The following is an 18,832-nucleotide window of genomic DNA, read 5'->3' on the forward strand; positions in this document are numbered from 1 at the left end:
AACTATCTGCCAGAAGAGTAAATATTTTCTCAATATTTTCACAATTCAGATAAATCTGAAAGTTTCTGTTTTTCTTATTGCTATCACTGTGGGAATCCTCTATCTTCCTGCTTCAACTCGGACTGCTGGTTCTCTGGCCTGCCTGCTGCAGCTGTCATCCTGGGAATTTCACTAAAGCTTCATTTCTGGGAATTATGCTTCTTTACTACCCCTTTTTCTTATACCCCTGTCATGGACTGAACTGTGCTCCCCCAAAATTCATATTTTGAAACCCTAATTGCCAGTACCTCAGAATGTGACAAGATTTAAAGAAAGGTAATTAAATTAAATTAAATTAAAGAGGTAATTAAATTAAAATGAAGTCATTAAGTTATGCTCAAATCCAACCTGACAAGGATCTTTCTAAGAAGAGGAGATTAGGACACACAGACACCAGGGGCAGTATGCAGAGAAGGACCACTTCATGAAGAGACAGCATGTGTGCAGTCATCCGTAACTCAAGGAGCAAGGCCTCAGAGGAAACCAACTCTGCCCACGCCTTGACCTGAGACTTCTAGGCTCTAGCACTATAAAAATACATTCCTTACAAGTCATTCTATTATAAATATATATGTATGCATATGTTCATTGCAGCACTATTTACAATAGCAAAGATATGGAATCAACCCAAATGCCCATCAATGTTAGACTGGATAAAGAAAGTATGGGTACATATACACCATGGAATACTATCCAGCCATAAAAAGGAATACGATCATGTCCTTTGCAGGGACGTGGATGGAGCTCAAAGCCATTATCTTCAGCAAACTAATGCAGGAACAGAAAACCAAACACCGCATTATCTCACCTGTAAGTGGTAGCTGAAAGATGAGAACACATGGACACATGGAGGGGAACACATAGACACACTGGGGCATGTAGTGGGGGAGTGGGGGGAGGGAGAGCATAAGGATACAGAGTTAATGTATCCATGAGTTAATACCAAGGTGATGAGTTGATAGGTGCAGCAAACCACCATGGCACACGTTTACCTATGTAACAAACCTGCATGTCCTGCACAGGTATTCCAGAACTTAAAAGTTTCAAACTTGTTCTCTTAAAAAAAAGAGACAAATTTTTAAAATTTAAAAAAAAGGAAAGAAAATATATTCCTGTAGTGTAAGCCACCCAATCTGTTGTATATTGTTAGGGCAGCCCTAGAAAATGAATATAACTCCATTTATTGTTCTTGCGTCCCTGCCTCCCCACTTCACTGCTTTTTTTTTTTTTTTTTTTTTTTTTTTTTTTTTTTTTTTGGCAGAGCATATTCTCCAGATGTTTTCTGAAAAACAGGAATTAAAGAATATTTGGGAGGGGTTGAATACCTGAAAATACCTTTATGAAAAATTGTCTGGATATAGAATTCTAGGGTGATTATTTCCTATCATCCTGCCTATCCCCTTTCCTACTATGTTTTACACTGTATAGTCATTATTTCAGTGGTCACCCACAGACATAACTTACATTTGAGGATAATCACTACCATTTCCCTTTCCATATGGTACTTTAACCACACTTACTCCTTTTAAACTTATGTTATTGTCATCACATAATTTTATCCTCTTTTAATTCTTTAGGACATTATTTTATTATGGTATACTGTCTATGTGTTCAAATCATCAGCATATTTCCTGTACCTTCCTTTTCGTTTCTTCTTCATTCCAAAGCCTTTTATGAAATGGGGCCATTTATCTTCTGCCTATAGACAATGCTTGAAGCTTAAGATTCATCGACGACTCTGCAAATTTATATATTTTATGAAATGGAAGGAAATTTTGGTCATTATTTTTTCAATTTTTTTTCCTACTTCTTCTTCTTTCCCTTGTCCTCTGGGACTCCAGTCCCAGGTATTGTTCTGCAGGCCATTGAGGTTCTGTTCTTTTAAAATATTTTTTCCTTGGCTATTCCTAATTTCTATTAATCAGTCTTCAAGTTAACTGATCCTTTACTTTGGTCATCTCTGGTCTGTCATTAACTTATCTGATGAGGTTTAAATTTCAGATACTGTGTTTTCAATGCTAGAATTTTTTTGTTTGTTTTACAGAAATTATATATATATATATTTTGTGTGGTTTTTGTATTTGGCTTCAAGTGATTCTTGTGCCTCAGCCTCTTGAGTAGCTGAGACTGCAGGTGCTCACTACCATGCCTGACTAATTTTTTTTGTATTTTTGGTAGAGATGGGATTTCACCATGTTGGCAGGCTGGTCTTGAACTCCCGACCTCAGGTAATCTGTCCACCTCAGCCTCTCAAAGTATTAGGATTACAGGTGTGAGCCACTTCACCCAGCCTCATTATTTATATTTATAATAGTGACATAGTAAATAAAATTTCTTTAAATCAAACAAAAAGAAATTCCAACATATATAATATACATATATATATGAAATTTAAGAGACAATTTAAATATTAGCAAATATATTAGTGCTAGACTGTTTTGGTTTAATTTGTAGTTTCTAACTGCTGAGATGTATTGATTTTTTATTAGTGTATGTCTGTTCTTGAGCATAGTTATAATAGCTACATTAAAATCCTTTTCCTAACATCTGTGTCATATTATGGCTGGTTTCCATTGATTGCCTTTTCTGTTGCATATGGATCATATTTTCTGTTTTACTGTTTCTTTACATGGCTAGTAATTTAAAATCACAGCCTCAACACTATAAATAATATATGATTCTGCCATGTTTCTCGATAAAATATTGATCTGCTGTTTTAGCATGTAGTCAATTTGATTGTACGTAAACTCCAAACTACCTTCTATGAAGTTGGTGGCCGTTGAATTCTTATTCTAGTTCTTCTATACCTACCTAGATTTTTATAGTTTATGCCAGACATATATTTTTCACAGGTCAGTGGAGTTTGGGTGCAGATTTTATGGACAAAATTTCATGATTTCAGAGCTATAGAAAGACTGCAGCTTTGCATTCACATTTCAGTTCAAGGATGGACTAGGCAAAGAGCCATTAATAAATGGGAACTTACCCAGTGTGATTTTCTTTCATTAATGTATGCCTGGTTTGGCCATTCTCTAGTTCTTTTAAGTAATTAACTTTTACATTTTGCCAGAATTCATAGGGTGCTTTGGGTGCAGGGGAAGAAATAGGGACAGGAGGTTTTTTGATAAGGTCTAATCTACCCTCATGGAAAGAGGAATCCCAAATGTTCTGTTTTCATTCGTCTGAAAAAAAAAAAAAAAAAAAAAAGATTTCCAATGGATTCTAGGCCCACAGTTATTTTCTTGCATCATTTCGAAGAGGTAATATAACTATCCTCTAGCTTCTATTTTTACAGTTAAGAAGACAGCTTTTAGTTTAGCTGCCATCAGAGAAGTTGTCTTATATTACCTGGCCACACACAGCTCCCCATTCTCCTCTACCTGGAGCCAACCCGTCTTCTGGTTTCTATCAACTCAGCTTAGTTTTGCCTATTCTAGAACTTCATATTAATGGAATCAGGCACTATCTGCTCTTTTCCTCTCTGACTTCTCTGGCCTAACAGTGTGTTTGAGATTTATTTATATGTTCTATGTGTTAGCAGAGTATACTTTTATTTTTATTGGTGAGCAGTCTTCCATTCTATGACTATACCATAAATTATTCATCAATTTAGCTGTGGATAGACATTTTGAAATTTGGAACAATTATAAATGAAACTGCTATGAAAATTCTTGTGTATTTTGTTTGTTTTACATGTGTTGTCATTTCTGTTGGGTAAACAGCTACAGTAGAACTGCTAACATTTAGGATCGATATATGCTGAAATTTGTAAGAAACTGCAGACATGATGGCTCATGTTTGTAATCCCAACACTTTGGGAGGCTTGAGGCCTGGAGTTTGAGACCAGCCTAGGCAAAATAGTGAGACCTTATCTCTAAAAAAATACAAAAATTAGCTAGGCATGATGGGACTCTCCTTTAGTCCCAGGTACTTGGGAGGCTGAGGCAGGAACATTACTTAAACCTAGAAGCTTGAAGCTGTAGTGAGCTATTAAAGTGCCATCCAGGAGAATGGCGTGAACCAAGGAGGCAGAGTTTGCAATGAGCGGAGATCGCACCACTGCACTCCAGCCTGGGCGACGGAGCGAGACTCCATCTCAAAAACAAAAACAAAACAAAACAAAAAACAGTGCCGTGATACTTCAGCCTGCGCGACAGAGTGAGATCCTATCTAAAAGAAAAAAAAGAAGAAGAAAGCGACAGTTTTCCAAAGTGATTGTGCTATTTGACACTTCTACCAGCAATATATGAGAATTTCAATTATTATACATTCTTATCAAATATTGGTCTTATCAATCTTTTGTGATTTTAGCAATTTTCATGAAGTTTATTCCATTATTACTTCACTAGAGTGGTAGTTTTATAGGTGTACACATTTCCCAAAACATATTAAACAGTACACTCGAAATCTGTTTTATTGCATGTAAATTATATGTCAGTAAAAATCTACAATATTAAAATTATTAGAAAACTTTACCTCTTATAGAAACAGCCATATCTAGATTTCAGAGCTATAGAATGCCATTTTGATCTTGCAGCTGTTTCACAGAAAGCTGTGGTAATAAATAATCATAATATTGAACAGTATGTGGTATATGGCAAGCTTTTAGTGATTATTTGTAGAATGAATGAATTAAGTTAGTGTTTTGTTGTTGTTTGTTTTTGTTTTTTGAGACAGTCTCGCTCTTATTGCCCAGGCTGGAGTGCAATGGTGTGATCTTGGCTCACTGCAACGTCCACCTCCTGAATTCAAACAATTCTCCTGCCTCAGCCTCTTGAGTCACTGGGACTACAGGCATATGCACCACACCTCGCGAATTTTTGTATTTTTAGTAGAGATGGGGTTTCACCATATTGGCCAGGCCAGTCTTGAACTCCTGACCTTAAGTGATCCGCTCGCCTCGGCCTCCCAAAGTGATGGGATTACAAGCATAAGCCACCGTGCCTGACTGAATGAATTATTGTCCAAAAGTAATAAAAAATGATAAAATACAAAAGGAAAATAAGATAATTATGTATCTGCAAGTGCCGAAGCCAAAAGCAACTAAATAAAAACGTCTTCCAGTTACATATTTGTCCACAAAGAAAAAAAAAGTTGATCATACAATTGTATGACAGTGGTAATATTTTTGACTATTTATGCTCTTACTCTTAACATGGCAGATTCTCTTGATTCTAGATATATTAGATTTAATCCAAGGCAATTCAAAGTTAAGACAGATTGCTTAAAAGTTAGTAGTATAATGGTTGATCATATTAATATTAGTTTAGCAAGGATTATTGGAGTTTTATATTTAATAAGCTTTTTATGGACATAAAATGTATACTTCTATTTAAATGAATACTAGGGAAATAAGAAAGAAATTTGTTCTTCGGGACATTCTGGACAAAGTCAAATTGACGTTTGTTATCTTTACTTTTTAGGCCATCTCAAAATGTAGTTCATCACATTCAAGAAAATATTTTAACAATCAGTTACAACCTATTACTACTAATAGAAAAAGCAACTCAGTTTGTAATACTGGTGGTGAATTATTAATCAAGTCATGATTATGAATATATGGATTATCTTTTAAAAAAAACTTTACAAAAGCTATAAAAAATTCATACTAACAATGGAGGAAGTTTTAAAAAATAGGTACATGTAAGAAGAGGAATGTATCTGTTATGATACGCTATGTTATGCTACGGTAAAGAACCACCTCAAATCTCTATGGCTTAAAACTGCAAAGGCGTGGTGGCTCACGCCTATAATCCCAGCACTTTGGGAGGCCGAGGTGGGTGGATCACAAGGTTGAGATAAAGACCATCCTGGCCAACATGGTGAAACCCCGTCTCTACTAATAAATACAGAAATATATATATATATATATTTATATATACACATACACACACACACACATAGCTGGACATAGTGGCATGGTGGGCATGGTGGCACATGCGTGTAGTCCCAGCTACTTGGGAGGCTGAGGCAGGAGAATAGCTTGAACCCAGGAGACGGAGGTTGCAGTGAGCCAAGATCACGCCACTGCCTTCAAGCCTGGCAATAGAGCAAGACTGTCTCAAAAACCTGCAAAGGTTTAAGTTCTCATTTATGCTGTATTTCAGCTACTGGTCATTTGGGGTCTCTATACTGCATTATTTTCCTTCTGGGACATAGAGTAGCCTCCATCTAGAATATTCTTGTCATCATGGAAGAGGGAGAGAAAGGCAAATAATTGGCTTCTAAATTTTACCCCCAATGTAAAATGTATAGTTTCACTCGGATTTCGTTGGCTAAAACAAGCTGCATAGCCACCGTGTAATTCACAGGAGGACAGTACAATTCTACCATGTGCTCAGGAAGAGAACTGGAAATACTTGGTGAACAGCATTAATAAAAACTATAAGGAGCAATATGAAGAATGCAAGAAAAAATCAGAATAACAAGAACTTAGCATTGAATTTGAGATGAATAAAAAACTGATGAAAATATTTCCTCAGCTGAATAAGTTTCCAATAAACTATTAACTGCAAAGTATAAGAGCAATGACAAATTTCTACATTTTCTCCTTCATCCAGGCTTTTCATTACTGTTCATAGTGAATTAAACTTTGTTTTTTTTTTTTTTTTTTTTTTTTTTAGTAAGAAAAGCACAATAGAATATTCTCAACCTACAGCAGGACAGTGCCTGTTTTGAATAAGAAACCAATTTAAAATGATGATGGCCTTACCTAGGGCAAGCTAGGCCAGATTTGAACAACAAATACAACCTATTTTATCATACTTTACCCACATTGCATAACAATAACCTGAAAATATGGCATCAAGACCTAAATTGAATCTACTGGGTTCTCTGAATAGGAGATATCTAACAATATGGAAACAGCATAAGGATTATTAAAACTATCACAAAGGAGGTAGTGATGTAGAGGTTATTCTTAACACATATATTTGGGGGATTTCTATATTTGCATATTTTCTCACAGATCTTTGGAGGTTTATTCACACTCAAGAGTACTGAAGACAAAGGCGAATAAGAAAAAGCTGTAATATTCCCCTTCCCGAGTCCAGGTGATCTCACTGGGGCCTATCATGGGGACGGGGGAGGGGGGAGGGATTGCATTGGGAGTTATACCTGATGTAAATGACGAGTTGATGGGTGCTGACGAGTTGATGGGTACAGCATACAACATGGCACAAGTATACATATGTAACAAACCTGTACGTTATGCACATGTACCCTAGAACTTAAAGTATAATAATAATAATAAATAAAAGAAAAAAGAAAAAAAAAAAAGAAAAAGATGTAATAATCCATGTGTACACTAAGGGGCGCCAGCACCTAATGTTTAACACTACATTTTTAGGAAGAAATTCTCAAACCTCAAGTACCCTTCATTGTGACACTAAACCGGAGCCATTATTGTTTACTAAATAGTTCCCCCAAACCAAGATTCATAGGCATTCTCGAGGGCCTAGCTGAACCATACAAAAAAAAAATGTCTTTTGTTGATATCATTAAAGTGCTTTATGTAAATTAACTCACATAGCAAAACCTTATTAAACGTCAATAAATTTAGACAATATCTTATTAAACGTCAATAAATTTAGACAAATTCTTAATCTAAATTTTGAAAAGATTAAATGAGATAATGAAAACATTATTCTTATATATTCAAGGCTTTATCTTGAACATATAAGCCATATATATTAGACTGAATAATCCCTTGTGTCTTTTCCACTCTGTTTAATATTTCCATACATTAAAAGTCTGGTTCAAAGTCACCTGAAGAGGCCCAGCGCGGTGGCTCACGCCTGAAATCCCAGCACTTTGGGAGACCGAGGCAGGCAGATCACCTGAGGTCACGAGATCGAGACCAGCCCGGTCAACATGGCGAAACCATGTCTCTACTAAAAATACAAAAATTAGCCAGGCATGGTGGCGCATGCCTGTAATCCCAACTCCCTGGGAGGCTGAGGCTGGAGAATCGCTTGAATCCGGAAGGCATAGTTTGCAGTAGCCGAGATCGTGCCACTGCACTCCAGTCTGGGAGACACAGGGAGACTCTGTCTCAAAAAAAAAAAAAAAAAAAAAAAAAAAAAACGAAACAAAATTCACATCAAGAGATTTTCTGTAAGAGAGATGGTAGCTATCACCTGAGATCTATATGGAGCTCTCATAACCCTCTTCCACTACTGCTGCTTGTAGTCCCCATAATAAGCTTCCAAAAATGCCAGATCTTGGGGACTATCACAGTTCACTACACTGGAGGGAAAAAATTTTATGTATAATGGTACTCTAAGCAGGGAAGAAGGACTTTATAGAATCATATAATACATTCATAAATGAAAAACATTTAATAACTTCTGTAGATGGCAAGTGCTAGCCTTGTTCACTGTCATTTTAAATGTTATTCCATGTAATCCTCACAAAGTCTAAGAGGCAGATGTTATTATTTCTGTTTTGAAAGTAAAGTTTACAAAGATTAGGTAAACTTGCCCTGAGTCATAGAGCCAGTAGGTGCTGGAGCCAGAATTTTAATTAAAATCTGTTTGGTCCCAGGTTTCTACTTCTGATATGCAATTCACACATTATTTGTTGCCAAACTGGTATACTAAGAAAGATTTTTCTGTATTTATGTCTATATTTGTAGTGGTAATAATCTTGCCCAATCAATTTTTTCTTTAGAAATGGTACAAAAGCACATTGCTGCAGAGGAAACCTTTTAAAAGTTAGATTTACTCTGAATTTATGTGATTTCTTTAAAGTGATAACAACGATGAGATGCTATCGTTTAACAATGTCGTCTCTTTAAAAAGAGCCCTTTGCCCAGACTTAAGTTCAATGGGGTTATCATAGGTTACTGTAGTCTCGAACTTCTGGGCTCAAGCAATCCTTCTGCCTGAGCTTCCCAAGTAGCTGGGACTATAGGCACATGCCACCGTGCCCAGCTAATTTATTTTATTTTATTTTATTATTTGTAAAGACAGAGTCTCACCACATTGCCCCAACCAGTTTCAAATTTGATCATTAGAGCAATGAAATAATACTAATGATAATGTTGGTCATAATGATGAAGATGACAACTGGTACACATTGAGTCTACAAAAGGTATGGGAGTATAATATTCAAAAGAGAAGTTATAAAGTTTGTGGAAACAGAATGGTCAAACAAAACTAAGGTAAACAGGATATGACTAGTTTTTACATTCATTACAATATGTAGTTTAGTGGACCATTCATTTTTATGGGTATAGTACTTTTATATGTCAGTTTTAGAAATATACATATAAATATGTTTCAATCTGTTTAATGCAAGCCTAAATATAAGGAACAATGGGTAAATCAAATAGTGCAGGGGAAATAGTCACTACACCAAGAACAGGAAGAACTAATACTGGTGGTCACAAAAAATAACCAACTATAAGGAGAGTCAAGAAAGTGATAATGGGTAGAAAGGTATTGTGTATTAATAAATAATGATCATTAGTAGTAATAAAGTTCTTAATACCATAATAGGAAATTACTATGTTCTCATGCTGTATGCACGCTAATACATTCAATCCTTCTAATAACTGTGTTAGATTTTATTATTATCCTCATTTCACAAATGAAAACTGAGACACAGAGGTTGTATAATGTGCTCATGATCACACAATTAACAGGATGCACAGCTGGGATTTAACTTTAGGTAGTTTGGCTCTAGGGACACTGCACTTAACCACTATACTACCAAACATTCTACAGCAGCGGTGCCCAATATTTTTGGCACCAGGGACTGGTTTCGGGGAAGATAATTTTTTCATGGAGCAGGGTTGGGGTGGGGGATAGTTTCAGGATGATTCAAGTGTATTACATTTATTGCGTACTTTATTTGTATTATTACTCCATTATAATATATAATAAAATAATTATACAACTCACCATAGTGGAGAATCAGTGGAAGCCCTGAGCTTGTTTTCCTGCACCTTGACAGTTCCATCTAGGGGTTATGGGAGACAATGACAGATCATCAGGCATTAGATTCTCATAAGGAGTGCACAACCTGGATCCCTTGCATGCATAGTTCACAAGAGGATTTGCGCTGCTATAAGAATCTAACGCTGCTGCTGATCTGACAGGAGGCGGAGCTCAGGTAGTAATGCCAGTGATGAGGAGTGGCTGTAAATACAGATGAAGCTTCACTTGCTTGTCCACCACTCACCTTCTGCTCTACACCCCCGTTCCTAACAGGCCACAAACCGGTACGAGTTCATGGCCAGGGGGTTGGGGACCCCTGTTCTGCAGGTACTCCTTTGAACCTACCTACTCAGATTCCTTCCTGATTTCCCAGAAGGTCAAACCTTTGATGATCCTATGAATTGAAATCCTCTAAGGAGTTATCACTACATGCCATACACTGGCCAAATAAGACTTTCAAAAATCATTTTGGTGGCTCAAAATTATAAAACATATGAAAGGTGTGGACTTAATCCATATTGACAGAACTAGCCAAAATTTGGCTAGTAAAAGGAAGTTACATGATGATTAGTGCCTAGATTTTGAATTCCCATGGGAAACATAACCAAGAATTGATTGACTATTTTTCCATAGTTCTATCGATATATAATTCACCAATTTAAAGTATACAATTCAATGGTTTTCAGTATGTTCACAAAATTGTGCGACCATTACCACAAACTATATTCTTGTCACTCCAAAAAGAATCTGTTGATCTTATACTAAGTCTCTGCAACCTCAGAGGGTCTGAGAAAGTATTATTTGTGTGTTGGGGCTCTGCATGCATTACTGAAATCATCAGGAGAAATCAAGATGATATCACTGAATCCCTAAGAGGTTTTCAAAATAAGAGTGTCAATGATACCAGAAAAATACAAAAACAGTACTGGAAAAAGTAAGAAATGTAATAAGTCCATTATGCTGATTTTTAAAGAAGGGGCATATACATATACTTAATAATGAGTTTTATAATCATTTCTGTGTATCTACTGTCTAAGGGGTTTGAAGACTTAATCATAGCAACTAATAGTTGTTTTAACGAATATAATCAAATTTAAAATAAATGTTTAGATGCTCAAGAAAAAAATTTTTTTGCAATTTTCAGAGCAATACATTTAATATTAAAACTGTACAAATAACACTGTATACTCCTTTTTACAAACTCCCCCCAACACATTAAAATTTCTGTGAACACTTGCAGTCTCATGGCGAGCATTGTCATTAAGGCAACATTTTATAAAGTATATGTGGAGTGCCTACTTTCGGGTTCTCCTAATTCAGGCCCCTGTCTATAACATTATGTAAAAGAAGTTGCTCTTGAATGTTTAGTTATCCAAAAGGAATTTACTAAAAGTGACTGAGGGGCTCTATAAGACGAAAAATACTTAATCATTTAAGCAGTTAATGTGAGCTCTGTGTGTGTGTGTGTGTGTGTGTCTATATGTGTATAAATACACACGAAGCAAACTAGAAATACATCATAGTATGGTTACAGTATTAATTTATGGAAGCTTTGTACTGAGGATTCAGTGAAAATACATAGCCCTTCATGATATTCCTACTCAGATTTCAGCCTTCTTTCATCTTTTAGCTCTGCACCATCTACTGGCCTCTTCTAAGTCCCAGGAGGATCATCTTCTGCTCTGTCTACAGAAGAATACTTGCTTTTTATGCCATGGCATTTACTGTCAGTTGGAGAGACAATTGCTTTCAGTCTGGACTGTGTATACAGAATTTTTGTCTGTTTTATGTCTAGCTATGCATAGGTCTCTGTGCTGCCAGAATTTAAGTAAGCTTGCATTCCTTCAATATGGACCATAAGCTTTCTATAGCTGTTTATTATCAAGGAAATTGTATATATTCTGTACATAGTTTTTTAGCCCTGCAAACACTTACTTCTGCTTTGTCCGCTATGGAATTAAGGAGTGTTTTACACAATACCAGGGTTTTAGTAGAAAAATGGCAGCTCCTGGGAATACATTGATTTGTATTTACATAGTATGTAATGTGTTTCAGGCACTGTTCTAAATGCATTGCAAACATTGATTCATTTCATCTTTCTAACAACCCAACAAGGAAAGCATTATCATTATCTCCATTCTATAAGTTAGAAAGCCAGGGGATGTAGAGAAATTAAAGAAATAAAAGTCTTCACTGGAGCTAGATTTTCACAGAAGTTATTAAGATTTAATTGGTGAGAAAAATCTCCTGAGTGGAGACGCATAATCAGATCAATCCTAAGGAGTCACATTTACAAGGACATTATCCACTATGACAGCATCTCTAGTGTAACAATGGATCTTTTGTGACTTGCCCAAAGTCACATAGCCAGTAAATGACAGAGATGGCATTTGAGCCCAACAGTCTCTCTCCAAAGCCCATGCACTTAATAATAGAGAGAGTGTCTCTTTTCCCACAAATCATTGAGCTTTGTGATCCTTATAACCCGAACAATTAGCCCCCAAGTCTCACTGCCCAGGTTCCCAAATGCCCCTTATATTGTAGTCTATTCCATGCGCATGTCTGTGTATGCTTTATTATCCCCTCATTTGCAGTTATGTGAGTTTAAATTCAATAAATACTTGATGACAGAGATAGGGATTAATATTGCACTGGAGTGGATAACGTCGTAATTAAAATCTGCAGGAAATATGTGGTGAGTCTACTTTCTACATCAATACTCTGCCCAGTTACATAGTACTAGGACTTGTGCAAATCTAGGAAACAAAACCAGTCAGTAAAAGACACCTGTTTCAGGCGAGCGTGATGGCTCATGCCTGTAATCCTAGCACTTTGAGAGGCGGAGGTGGGGGGATCATGAGGTCAGGAGATTGAGACCATCCTGGCTAACATGGTGAAACCCTGTCTCTACTAAAAATACAAAAAAATTAGCCAGACGTGGTGGTGGGTGCCTGTAGTCCCAGCTACTCGGGAGGCTGAAGCAGTAGAATGGTGTGAACTTGGGAGGTGAAGCTTGCAGTGAGCCGAGATCACGCCACTGCACTCCAGCCTGGATGACAGAGCGAGACTCCATCTCAAAAAATAAATAAATAAATAAATAAATAAATAAATAAATAAATAAATAAAATAAAGACACCTGTTCCCTTTGTAGCAAGTTATACTTGCTGGGGTTGGACAAAATATTTTGGATCCAAGTTTTTAAAAAAGCAAATGTTGTAATAAGCATTTCTCTCTAGAATACTTAATAGATGATGACTCATTTTAAACTAGTGCATTCTAACTGACCTCTGGTGGTGCTGAAACAAGATTCTCACATAGGTTATTGGGATTTCAGTGGTGAAACAATTTCCTGAGGAGAAATGTCACAATCAGATCAAGTCTAAGGAGTCACATTTAAGAGGACGTTATTCAGCAGGAACAGTTCTCTAGGTTGTCAGGATTAATATTGTGTAAAGAATAAACTGATGTATTTTAACTTCCTTCGTTAAAAAAATATTCTATTTGTGGTCTCCTATCTCTAAAGCCAGGCTGAAGGACTGTCACTCAAGAGCAAAGGGGCTGGAGGAAATGGGTAAAAATGTATCTTCTGGCCAGGCACCATGACTTATGCTTGTAATCCTAGCACTTTGGGAGACCGAGGCGGGTGGACCGCTTGAGGTCAGGAGTTTGAGACCAGCCTGGCCAACATGACGAAACCTCATCTCTACAAAATATACAAAAATTAGCAGGTGCAGTGGTGGGCGCCTGTAATCCCAGCTACTCAAGAAACTGAGGCAGGAGAATCTCTTGAACCTGGGAGGCGGAGATTGCAGTGAGCCGAGATCGTGCCTCTGCACTCCAGCCTGGGTGACAGAGACAGACTCCATCTTAAAAAAAAAAAAAAAGAAAAGAAAAGAAAAGAAAAAGGTATCTTCTTTTCCAAGATAGTAGTCTGCCTATGTTTTCAATAAGGTAGTTTACTAAATAAATCAGAAGATCCAGCACCGAGGATTCTTCCACAGTCCTCTCCCAATACGTCAGGCACGCAGGCACACAGCCGGCTGCTCCGGTTACAGGAGATTCTTTCAGGGAAGAGTAATGTCTGCCTCTTCTGCTTCTGGGGAATCGTGGGAGGAGGAAGGAAACACCAGGGTAAAGGAGGAAGTTCAGATATGTGTTTTCACCTCCCCTTACATATATTCCAACTGCGAACAGGTGCAGCAGATAAAGTGAGGGAAACCCAAAGTGCGATGGGAGTGCCTGCGTATAACCTCTATCCCAGAAGCCTGAACAGACCCCAAAGAGTCCATGCTGGGGAGACGAAATGACATCCTCTCAAAGATCAAGACTTTACTGAAGAAGCGTGAATCCTTCAAGAAAGCCGCAGTTCCCTATCAGGATCCCACGGATCACTGTCGTTGCTTAAAAACTAACAAGCTGCATTAGTATAGCATGTACAGGTGAGAGGCCTTTTCTGACCTCCCTATTTAAAAGCTCCTCTCATCCACTGCTCATTCCTCTTCCATCAATGGTGGGCATCACATGGCAACTAACTCCACAAGTGGTAGCTGGGATGCTGTGCCACTGTGCAGAACTCTTGGCTGCCCCACAGGGCTGGGGAGGAAAAATTGGAGTTCAAGACTTGAGACTTTTTCCAGAACCTGAGAGCGCTCCTAGTCTTTCAGTAGTAGTGGAATGAAAACAGACTAGCTGTCACTGGATTATAATCAGAGCCTCAAATTATTTCTACAACTCTTCACATGTAATCTGGCATTCAATCCAAAATAGTCATAGTCATGCATTTAGGAAGGTAGAACTTGACAGAAAACATGAGGAAAAAAATGGACACTAGAAGCAACTCCCCCCACCACATACAAAAGCTCACTTTCTATCACCTTTATCTATTTTATTTCTATTATCACCTTTCAAGTACATATTTATGTATTTGCTTTATGATCTGGCTCACTCATTACAATGAAAGGTTCTTTAATAAATAGGTTTTTTCTTTTTCTTCTTTTTTTTTTTTTTTGGAGACAGTTTGACTCTGCCACTCAAGGTAGAGTGCAGTGGTGCCGTCTCAATTCGCTGCAACCTCCACCTCCTGGTTCCAACTAATTCTCCTGCCTCGGCTTCCCAAGCAGCTGGTACAGCAGGAGTGCACCACCATGCTTGGCTAATGTTTGTATTTTTAGTAGAGATAGGGTTTCACCATGTTTACCAGGCTGGTCTTGAACTCCTGACCTCAAGTGATCCACCTGCCTTGGCCCCCCAAAGTGCTGGAATTACAGGGCATGAGCCACTGCACCCAGCTCAAGACATGGATATCTTTCTATTTATTCACTGTTGTATTTGCAGTATTTAGAAAAGTGTCTGACACATAATAGGTGCTCAAGAAATCTTGTTTAATCAAAGAATGATCAAATTAACTTACTTACCAAATAGTTGCTATGACAGTTTAGATATGGAGCTATTTCTTCAGGTTGATGACATAAGAAAAACTTCATGGATGATACTGAGGAAAGGAAAGGCTATCTTAGATGAAAACATGAGAAGAAAAAGAGAGAAAGGCATGGAGAATAAGGAATACATATATATATATATATTTATATATATAGATTTAGGACACAAGCATAGTGAATCCATTTGTCTTCAATGTTTATTAGTGTGGGAAACTGAAAAATACATGTTACAGATTAGGAAAAATGGAAAAGATAATAGGGAGTAGAGGGTTGTGAATTCCAAGGAAATATTACAACATTTTATCTAGTAGCATGACTGTCATCTAGATTAATACCTTCGAGAAATAATCAGAACAATATAAGAAAAACCAAACAATATATAATGACAACTAACACAGAAGAATTTTTATGTATTTTGATGAGCTAACTGAATCCAAATCAGTGATATTATACATATATTTTTTCAGTGACATGAAAGTGGAAAAGTTTGTGAGATAAGGATGAAATTAATTACAGAACATTTCATATTCAAACTGAACCCTTAATGAAATTGATTTCAGTTTCTTAGAATTTAAAACCTTAAATGTGTTGCAAAAGTCAAAATAAAAGATAATTTGTAAAATGAGACTCAACAAAAAGACTTTTAAAAAAAGTTTCTTTGGGGAAGGAAACTTTCAAAAATATGTAGAATATGTTAGCCATCACTGCAATTATTCTTAATGTACAAATGATAAAAATTTATTAAGATTACTGAGGAAAGTTGTAGAATCATCCTTTGTATTTTAGAACAAGAATCATAAGTGGGTTTTGTATCTCCATTTTCTAACTATTTGATTTCATTATTTATGCAATCATTTATTTATATGCTGTTTGTATTAGTCTGTTCTCACACTGCTATAAAGAAATACCCAAGACTGGGTTATTTATAAAGGAAATGGGTCTAATTGACTCACAGCTCTGCATGGCTGGGGAGGCCTCAGGAAATCCACAATCATGGCTGAAGGGGAAGCAGACAGCTTTTTCACAAGGCGGCAGGAAAGACAGAGAGAATAGTGAAGGAGGAACTTGCCAAACAACTTCTAAAACCATCAGATCTTGTGAGAACTCACAATCACAAGAATAGCATGGGGGAAACCGCCCCCATAATCCAATCACCTCCCACCAGGTTCCTCCCTCAATTCCTGGGGATTACAATTCAAGATAAGATTTGGGTGGAGACACAAAGCCAGACTATGTCACTGTTTTCTACTTAAAAAAAAAAAAAAGGAAAAAAAGAAAAAAAACTCCTAGAATGTATCCATCAAATAAAAATTTTAAATTTTATAAAAGCAGACAATAGCTACATATTTTTATAATCTAATGTATCATGGGTGCTAAATGGTTACTGAATCATAGTAAAATAATAAAATCCAAACTGTTTGAGCCACAAGTTTCCTGAGGTACTGAAGTGATAAAAGATTTGAACAAGGAAAGTGTATTAGGGATTATACTTAGACAACCGAGTTTTTAATGACAAATCTCACATGAATGTAGACAACCTTAAAATTGCAAGGAAAGTAGAATATGTAACAATTCTCATTTTACAAATCACGAGTTTTAATCTGGGAAGATTTTGACAGTACTCAATGACCATAGAAAATTGACATGGACTCTAATTAATTATTCATCTGGAAAAAATCCCTGGGAGAAATCAACAAGAATCAAATTGCAGACACATTGAAGAAAATGGTCTAAGGCCAAAGATAATCTAGGCTTAGGCTGTCAGAATTGTCTGACTTCCTCTTAGGAGAAAAAATTAAATCTGATAGATGTGAGGCTTGCAACCCAGTATAATATCTTGACTTTTTTTTTTTTTTTTTGGTGGACTGGGGGTTATTGTTTTCTAAATTTGTCCCCTTTCTTTTTCTGCATACAAAATTACTCCAGAAGATGTATTCTATTTTTAAGCAAAATGCATAAAACTATATTTAAAGTAAATTAAAAATAGGAGGGGTTGTACATAATTGCCTCTAGTGGGATTTCAGTGGCTGAATTTGGAATCTTCCCACAGTCCTACCCTTCAGTCTGTTTTCTTCCTCACCTGGAACGCTTGCTCTTAAGACCTAAAAATAACCTGACTGGTTTAGCAAGAAGAGTGATCCTGAAGGAATTGTTAGAAGTGAAGTCCCCCAAGGCTGTCCCGATATTGAAAGTTTTGTGCAAGAGGGATCCAGTGGAGTTAATGAAACAAAAACCAGGCTGCTTTCTATACGTTCAGTGTTACAGAGAACAGAAAAGCACGGCAGGGATCTTCACACATTGTTGGTTCTCCTCTCTTGCTTCTGAGCAGGGATTTTTTTTCCTTTCACTTTGGTTTGAGCACTGTTGTTTCAGGCAGTCAATATATACCCTATAGCTAACTTCCTGAAGGAAAAAATACTCCATCAGCTTTTAAATGTGGGCTCTCTGTGCTAGCCATTTAAGAGCACTACAGAGATGGAAGGATTTAAATAAGTTCTCTTCCTCAAAATTCCTCACCTTCTATGTTTAATACCTAAAATAACTCTTAGCCATCCAGCTCAAATCTGGAGATACTGTGTCAGATTATATCTTCCTGTGTACTTTTCTCTATTTACCCAGTCAGCTTCATTTTGTTAAACATTCATTTAAAAAAAAAAAAACCTTCTGTATATTAAAAGTAAACTACCACAAAAACACTGGCTCAAATGTCCACAATGGCACGAGAGACTAGTAAGTTTATTGTCTATACATTTAAACACACAAATGTGTGCAGACACACAAACACACACACACAGGCATATACACGCAGGTTTATAATTTGGAACATGGCCATTCTATTTTTTGGAAAACATATCTTTTAAATAAATGGATCACTTGATGCCTGATTTATTCAGCACTAGTTTTCTCTCTTCTGGAGCTTACAAATTAGTTTAAAAAAAATAACAAAAACAAAGTAAACCAAAAAGCTCTAATGATAATAGTTTTATGGTGCACAATGTACGTGAACCTAGGCATTAAGCTGGCATTTCACTCTGGTCTATGAGTAGTCATTAGTTACTATAACACCTAAAGGTTCCATATGCTCGTGACAATCCCTCAAGATAAATGTGCTCTATTATTTAAGATTTATGATTCTGCCCATGAATCATCACTATATATAATTCAAAAACTGGCATTTGCCCTTGTGCTGTTACATTTTATTTTCCCATTCTATCAATGTCTACATCTTATTTTTAGAAACTAAAATTAGTTTGTCTTGATAAATAGGTAATGCTATATGTTAATGGGCCTAATGTTTTTGAATTAGAATTTTAATTTGCTAATTAGGAGAAATATTTATTATCTCACAGAAATAAATTATTTTATAAATGTTAAATATGTTATACAATATAATTATTAAATTAATTTTTTGAA

This window comes from Macaca fascicularis, chromosome 3 (assembly GCF_037993035.2).
Source record: "Macaca fascicularis isolate 582-1 chromosome 3, T2T-MFA8v1.1".
NCBI lineage: Eukaryota > Metazoa > Chordata > Mammalia > Primates > Cercopithecidae > Macaca > Macaca fascicularis.